This window comes from Echinops telfairi, unplaced genomic scaffold (assembly GCF_000313985.2).
Source record: "Echinops telfairi isolate 266 unplaced genomic scaffold, ASM31398v2 ScPeMD7_4048;HRSCAF=4782, whole genome shotgun sequence".
Lineage (NCBI taxonomy): Eukaryota > Metazoa > Chordata > Mammalia > Afrosoricida > Tenrecidae > Echinops > Echinops telfairi.
This window is the reverse complement of record NW_022107947.1, coordinates 2,722,057-2,729,494: the sequence shown is the minus strand read 5'-3', so window position 1 is coordinate 2,729,494 and position 7,438 is coordinate 2,722,057. Positions and strand designations below refer to the sequence as shown.

Sequence of the window (7,438 nt, the reverse complement as noted above, 5' to 3'; positions counted from 1 at the left end):
ATGCACCCTTAATAATTTATAAATTATTATTGTATCTTATATTACACTGTCCGGCGTCTCCCTTCACCCACCCCTCTGCTGCCCGTCCCCCAGAGAGGAGGTTATATGTAGCTCCCTGTGATCCATTCCCCCTTCTACACCCCCCTTCCCTCCTGGTAAGAGCGATAGTTCTTTAAAGGTTCCCGGGGTTTTTAGGGTTAATGGCCCTCCATTACTTGAGAGGAGGTTTTATTGAACTTCCGCATTTTGCTTTTAGGTCTCCTCTCTGCTGTCAGCACTTTTCCTTGTTATTACTACTCTTTTATCATCCTTTTCCCTACCCTCTGTATCACATCCAATTCCCTTCTTCTGATCTATTCTCGGCAAGAAAACCAGCGTTAGTACGAATGTAGTTCTACTACCAGGCCCCATGGGTCATCTCATCTGACTTCATGGATATTTTCATTCCACCTCTTTTATCCCATTAATTTCTCAAGATTATGTTGTTCCGAACTCAAAAGTCCATTAGTGAAAATTCTAGTAGCCAGTCAGACAAAACTATTCTAGGAAACTCCCCATAGCTAGAGTTTGTCAACGAACTTTCAAAAGCAGTGTGTGGGTATGTGGTCAATGTCCAATAAACAAAATAATTAAAAACCAAAGGCTTGTTTTCAGTCCTATTTTGAGCATTTTTTTTTCTACCTCTTGGTAACGAGGGTGTCAGTATAGATGCCAAGAATATCGACATGGTTATGAAACTAAACATCTTTAAAGCTTTCCTAGACATAGAAAAACTATTGCTTAAGGCAATAGTTTTCCAAATGTGGCCTAAGAACCTCAGAACGTTCCCAAAATACTCTCAAGGAGTCAGAAAAGCCCAAATTATTTTTTATAATAACAGTAAGATAAATTTGTCTTTTTCACTCTTATTTTCTAATGATTGTACATAGAAGTTTTCCAGCAAGTGCATGACATGAGATGTTTCAACAAGCTGAATGTTGAAGCATAGTATGAGAAACCTTTGGTATTATATCAAGTCACACATTAGAGATTCATAAAATGAAAAAAAAGTCACTACATATTATTTGTTTGGGAAAATATCTCATATTTGCCCCCACAAAATAGCTTATTAACATCGTTTATTATCTTATAACTAGGTTTATTATTTCCAAACAAACATATCTAACAACGAAGTTTTAACAAACTTAGTTTTAGTTACACTTAGTCTTAACAACTAAGTCTTAGTGTTGATAGGTATAATTCACAAAAACAATGCTCATTGAATTCCTTAATAATTTTTAGGAGTGAAAAGGGTGTTGAAATAAGAAAACTTTGAGAAGCTTGACAACTTTAAGACATAAAGCCTACGCTTTTTTTACTTTTGTCTTTTTATGGAGAAGGTAACTAGACTGCTAACTCCATGCTTGGAGGTAGAAAGCTGGGGACCAGTTATTTTTACCCATGCGGCTATTTCTGTCTTCTGGGGATCCTTCTGCCCAACTGAGACACTTTTAAGTTATGGGAATTCTTGACCCTGAAGAGAAGCAAGTGATGCCCTGGAACAGAAGCAAGGACTTTGGGACAGAATCAGGAAGGCTTGTGGGCGGAGAGAGGAGGAAGCACAGCAGACTTTCGGTGACCTCTGGCTAAAAGCCAGTCACCAAGCCTGTCCATTCTGCCTTTGAAATTTTTCTGAATAATGTCTTCTTCTCCATCCCTACAGCAACCACCAGAGCCTGACCCTCACTAAACTCACCTGTAGACAAATTATTCCAATAGTCTTTGAATTGTGTTCCCTAACCCTAGTCTTTAATTCTTGTCAATTCAGCTGGTTAAAACAACATTGTCGGAGTAACCTACCTTAAACTTTCATGCAATTAACACACGATCTACTACACTTTATTAATTGTGCCAAGTAGTACTGGAGTTTCAAACAGAGATATGGTCACTAAACTCAATGTTTTTATTCTATTGGAAGATAGGGTGAGGGATCACAAGAACTAAACCCATTGCTGTCAAGTTAATTTTGACACAGTGACCCTGTAGGATAGTGTAGAACTGTCCTTTGAGGTTTCCAAGACAGTAATCTTTACAGAAGGAACCTGGTGAGGTAGTGGGTTATGTATTTGGGTGCTAATTGAAAGGTCAACAGTTCAAAACCACTAGCTGCTCTGCAGAAGAAAAGTGATGCTTTCTGTTCCCGTGAGGTAGTTAGTTTATTGTGCCAACCTGGCCAATAAACACATGTGGGGTTAATTGAAGGGCGGAGGGATAAATGGCTCAGTGAGTCTCGCCTTTTTAGTTCTCGGGTCTTTGTGATGGTCGGACCAGGGTGCAGTTGCCTTAGCCAGTTCCCTGCTTCAACTGACAAGGCTCACTTCTTGCAAGACATCCCCAAGGAGAAGCCGCATGGACCTACCCCGATGCAGCCCTGGGTGCTGGAGCACCCGTGTGGAGACCCCTGCCAGCACCGAGATGCATACACGTTCACTGACTCAGCTTTCCTTCTGCAGTGGGCATCATTGCATCTGTTTTGTGAGATGGAGGAGGACTTTGTAGATTGGTGTTGGACATATGGGTTAATGTTGGACTTGTGGGTTTGGGCAGCACTGGGTTGGAATGTTTTCTTGATGTGCACTTAACCTTTATATAAAACTCTCTCTTATACATGAGTTTCTGTGGATTTGTTTCTCTAAAGTACCCAGACTAACACATCCTGTAAATATTTACTGCTTTGGAAACTCACAGAGTCAGTTCTATCCTGTCCTATCAGGTTGATATGAGTTAGAATCAACTCAATGGCAATGGGTTTGGTTTGGGTTAATCTTTACAGAAGCAGACTGCTATTATCTTTGTCCCTCAGAGCAACTGGTGGGTTTGAGCTGCCAACCTTTTGGTTATCAGTAGAGTGCTTCAACCACTTATTTAGGGTAGGAGAAGATAGATATAAATAAAACTATTGGTATGGAGAGGGTATAAAGGGGAGCTGATGTCAAGAAGAATGAAAATGTTTTGAAACGGATTCTGGTAGCAATTGTACAATACTGTTTGATGTGACTGAAATATGGAATGGTTTTTTTTAAAAATATGGAATGTTATGATATCTGTAAGAACTCCCAATAAAATGATTTATAAAAATAAATAAATAAAATTATTAGTAGAAAAATATGCATCTGCTACACACTGTGGTATAGTCAAGGAGAATGTTGCTATGCTGTTATTATATGTCTAACTGTAAGGTTATAAACCCTTATGATTATAACTATCATCTAAAAATCAATATTTAATGAGTTCCTACCAAGTTGTTGAGGAAGTGGGCACTTTGGTGATACAAACCCCCCACCTGCCCAAAAACCAACCCCAAAACAGAAGATATGTTTCCTACTCATTAAGTTTATAATCCAGTTGGAGTTACTCTGTTAGGTGCCCTCAAATCAATTTCAACTCATAGCAACTCAAGTAACAGGGTAGAACTTCACCATAGGATCTTTCCCCTGTAAGCTGCTAGGTGGGTTTGAACTACTAACCTATTGGTTAACAGCCAAAAATTTGATTGTTTGTGCCACCAGAGAGCCATGCCAGTTGGAGTGGATAACATAATCACATGCTATCAAACAGTAGGAGATATGAATCGAATAAAGTTTGGCTAAATGGTTAAGTGAACTATATCTTACCGAATCATGAAACATTTAGTAGGAAAGGAAAAATGGGAAGGATATAGTAGCTAAATTTAAATGAACTTGTTCACGTAAACAAGATTTTAAACATTTCTTGGCTTTCCTCTAGGTCAGTGATTCTCAACCTTCCTAATGCCGCCACCTTTTAACACAGTTCCTCATGTTGTGGTGACCCCCCAACCATAAAATGATTTTTTGTTGCCACTTAACTGTAATTTTGCTGTTATGAATTGGGCGACCCTTGTGAAAGGGTCGCGACCCACAGGTTGAGAACCGATGCTCTAGGTGGTACTGGTACAAACAGAATGACTTTTATAACTCAAGTTTCCTTCAATCTTAATAACAGATTATTTATGATTCCTTAGTACTTGTTGCATCCTTTACCAATTTTATAGTTCTTTGTTCAGTCTTTATCAGAGTGAGGAATCTTAGACATGGCTGAAAAATTAAAATCACAGAGAATGCATGTCCTAATAGTTTTTCACCTAGGTTACCAAGATCCATTAGTTAAAAACAATGTGTTATTTCAATGTGTGTTTGGGGAAGGAGAATTGGAAGAAACAAACAAAACAAAAACAAAAATCCATTACAGGGTCAAAGGCATGTGGGTAGCATTATTCGTAATAGCTTAAAAAGTAGAAACCATCCAAGTGTCCACCAACAGATGAATGGATAACCCAACTGCGGTCATACATACAACGAAGTATTACTCAGCTGTAAGATGTAATGGGATTCTGAAACATACTGCAACATGAACTTTTAATAGGGAGCAAAATGAGCCAGAGAAAGGAGAAATATTGTATAATTCCACCTGTGTGAGGTGTAGAACAAGCAAGTTCAGAGAGAAGAAAAAACAGCAAAAGTCATGAGAAGCTGGGGGAGAGAAAATGGATAATTAATTTTTAGGGGGCAGTTTCTACTTGGTATGATAAAGTGCTGGAAACAGATCATGGTGATGATTGCACAATATTACAAAGGTACTTGAAGCCACTGGTTAAAATGGTAAATTTTATGTTATGCATTTTATCACTATCTTAATCATGACAAAATTTAGAGATGTTCACATGGAAGGTGATGACTACTCTATGGGAAATAAGGTTTTTAAATAATTAAGTAAAAAGTGTTTAGAATTGGCTCAAGATAAAATGACTCTGTTAGAGCACACTCTTGGAGACATATGGGGCACAGAGCTGGCAGGCTTGTTCTATGAGCAGCCACAGGCCCCATTCTGTACAGACTTGTAGTATATGGTGTAACAATAAGAACGATGTGGCCTGGGCTCTAAGATTTCTCATCATACCTTTTTTTGTTTTATTCAAAACGGAACTTCTGGGACACAGAGGATTTGGGAACGGTGCTGACAGCACGGCTCAGGAGAGAGCAAAGCAACGTAGCTAACAACTAGCACAGATATAGAAACAAAACAGCTTTTACTTCCTCCCTAGGAGGGAAGCATCTGCAGATAACTACAGAGTTGAGGTCTGAAGAAAAATCTAAGAAAAACCAGGCATTCTCCATCAGTTTTCATCACTGCTAGAGCAGCTGCAAAACCTTCAGGTCACTGTACATCGATGCTACGATCAAAGATGCCTTCTTTGCACAGTCCTCCTGACAGCTCCTGACATAATCCTGCCCCTGCAGTGCTAGTGAGGAACTGGCTGGGAGCCTCCACATCCAACAGGATCTAAGGACTCATGCACTCTAACCTCTCATAGTAACAGATACTTACTGCAGTTACCTGGTCTCTGGTCAAAAAAATAACCAGGCGGAAGAACAGAGCTGCCTTATCCCCAAAGTCCTTTTAGGAAAAACTGACAACTAAAGCAATTTGTTAATTTAGTGAAAAGTGTTCATCTGGGTCTCAATTATATGACATTTATTCATGATATCATCAATAAGGCTCTTATTACATGCATTTGATGGCACAGCTATTTGCATGCATTTGTCTGAAGAGACCTTGACTATATTTCCTGAAAACGAAGCACCAATATATAAAGCAAATGTGAATACGAAACAAAGCAAACCAACAAAACGCAACTCTACCCATCTTTGGAAGTAAGCAGGCTATTTAGCATCACATGGCAAAAATGTGATCAGGTACTGTTTCTTTTCATTCCAGCCCACTTGAAAGTATAGATTATATAATTAAATGACTTAAGACAAAAATAAAAAACCCCAATTCCCAACTATGTGGACACCCCCTTCCCCAGAAGAAAGTACTTCAGAGGACAGCACTGGGGCTACAGCTTGGGGAGAGGGGTGCGTCTGATTAGAGCACGCTGGAGAAATGAAGAGGGATGTTGAGGGAGGGGAGCACATCCTGGCCACCAAGCCCCGGGGATGATGTTCCTGCTCAGAGCAGACAACGCACAGAGAGGACCATAGGGCCGGCCCCACCACGAGACATGACGTCCCTCACTAAACCATAGTGCTGCAGGGGTCAACACTGGAGACACAGTATAGGAATTGTGCCCAATCTGACCCCATTATGGTGGGACGAAACACTAAGGGCATGCAACAGAGCAGCAAGGGGAGCAAAGTGATGAAATCCTTGGGAATACCAAAAATGGACTTTGGAGACAGAGTGTGGCACCTCATCAGACTGGACTGGAAAACACTCGTAAAGGTCAACAAACAAACCTTGAACTTATTATAGGCTTTTCCATTTTTTGTCAGTGGCTTTCTTTTTGTTGTTGTTTTGTTTTGGGTTTTGTTGTTGTTGTTATTGTTTTGTTGGTCTTAACTTCCTTTGTTGTTTTGTTTGGCTTTGTCTGGTTTTTGCGCTTATTAATTTCTCTGCATGTCTATCTTAGATAAGCTAGGTGGGATAAACAATTCAGAGATGAAAAGAACGAGACCAATGGTTCCAGGGGATACAAGAGAAGGGGAGGTGGGAGAAAGGAAAGGGGTGGGTGGGAACCAACCCAGGGACAAGGGGACAAGTCAACTAAAATCAATGGAGAGAAGGATGTAGGGTGCCTAGTAGGGCTTAATAAAGGGCAATGTAGTAGCCAGGAATTATTAAATCTGAATGAAAGCCAAACATGATGGTGAGACAAGAGGAAAGTAAAAGGAAATAAGAGGAAAGAACCAGGAGACAAAGGACATTTATAGAGGTCTAAATACAGGCATGTACAAATGTAAATATATTTATAGATAACGAGAGGGGAATAGAACTATGTACTCATATCTACATGCTAAGAATTAAGGTTTCAGACATTGGGCCTCGACTCAAGCACTCCCTCAACACAAGAACACTTTGTTCTAATAACCTGCATTCTGTGATGCTCACGACACGATCGCTGAAGACAAAATGGATGCATAAGCAAATGTGGTGAAGAAAGCTGATGGTGCCTGGCTATCAAAAGATACAGCATCTGGGGTCTTAAAAGCTTGAAGATAAACAAGCAGCCATCTAGCTGAAAATCAACAAAGCCCACATGGAAGAAGCACACCATCCTGTGTGATCATGAGGTGTCGATGGGATCAGCTATCAGGCATCTAAGACCCAGAACAAAATCAGATCCAATGTGTGTGTGTGTGTAAGGGGGGAGGGGCGCGGGCAGGCATGGAGTGAAGACTCAATGCCCATCTGTAGACAACTGGACATCCCCTCACAGAGAGGTCACAGGTAAGAGATGAGTTAGTTGGGGTTCAGTATAGCACCGATAAAACACACTGAGTTGGTTAATTGTGCCAGCCTGGCCGATAATCACATGTGGGGCTAATTGAAAGGCGGAGGGATAAATGGGTGGTGAAGCCTCGCCTTTCTAGTTCTCGGG

At 40.4% G+C, this 7,438-nt stretch overlaps 1 protein-coding gene and 1 pseudogene across 1 annotated transcript in view; both read right to left on the bottom strand.

The window, feature by feature from the left end:
• Window positions 1-245, bottom strand: part of LOC105979832 — a 6,868-nt pseudogene extending 6,623 nt beyond the window's left edge.
• The window catches only part of ZNF609 (zinc finger protein 609), a 192,576-nt gene that overhangs the window by 29,862 nt on the left and 155,276 nt on the right, over window positions 1-7,438 (bottom strand).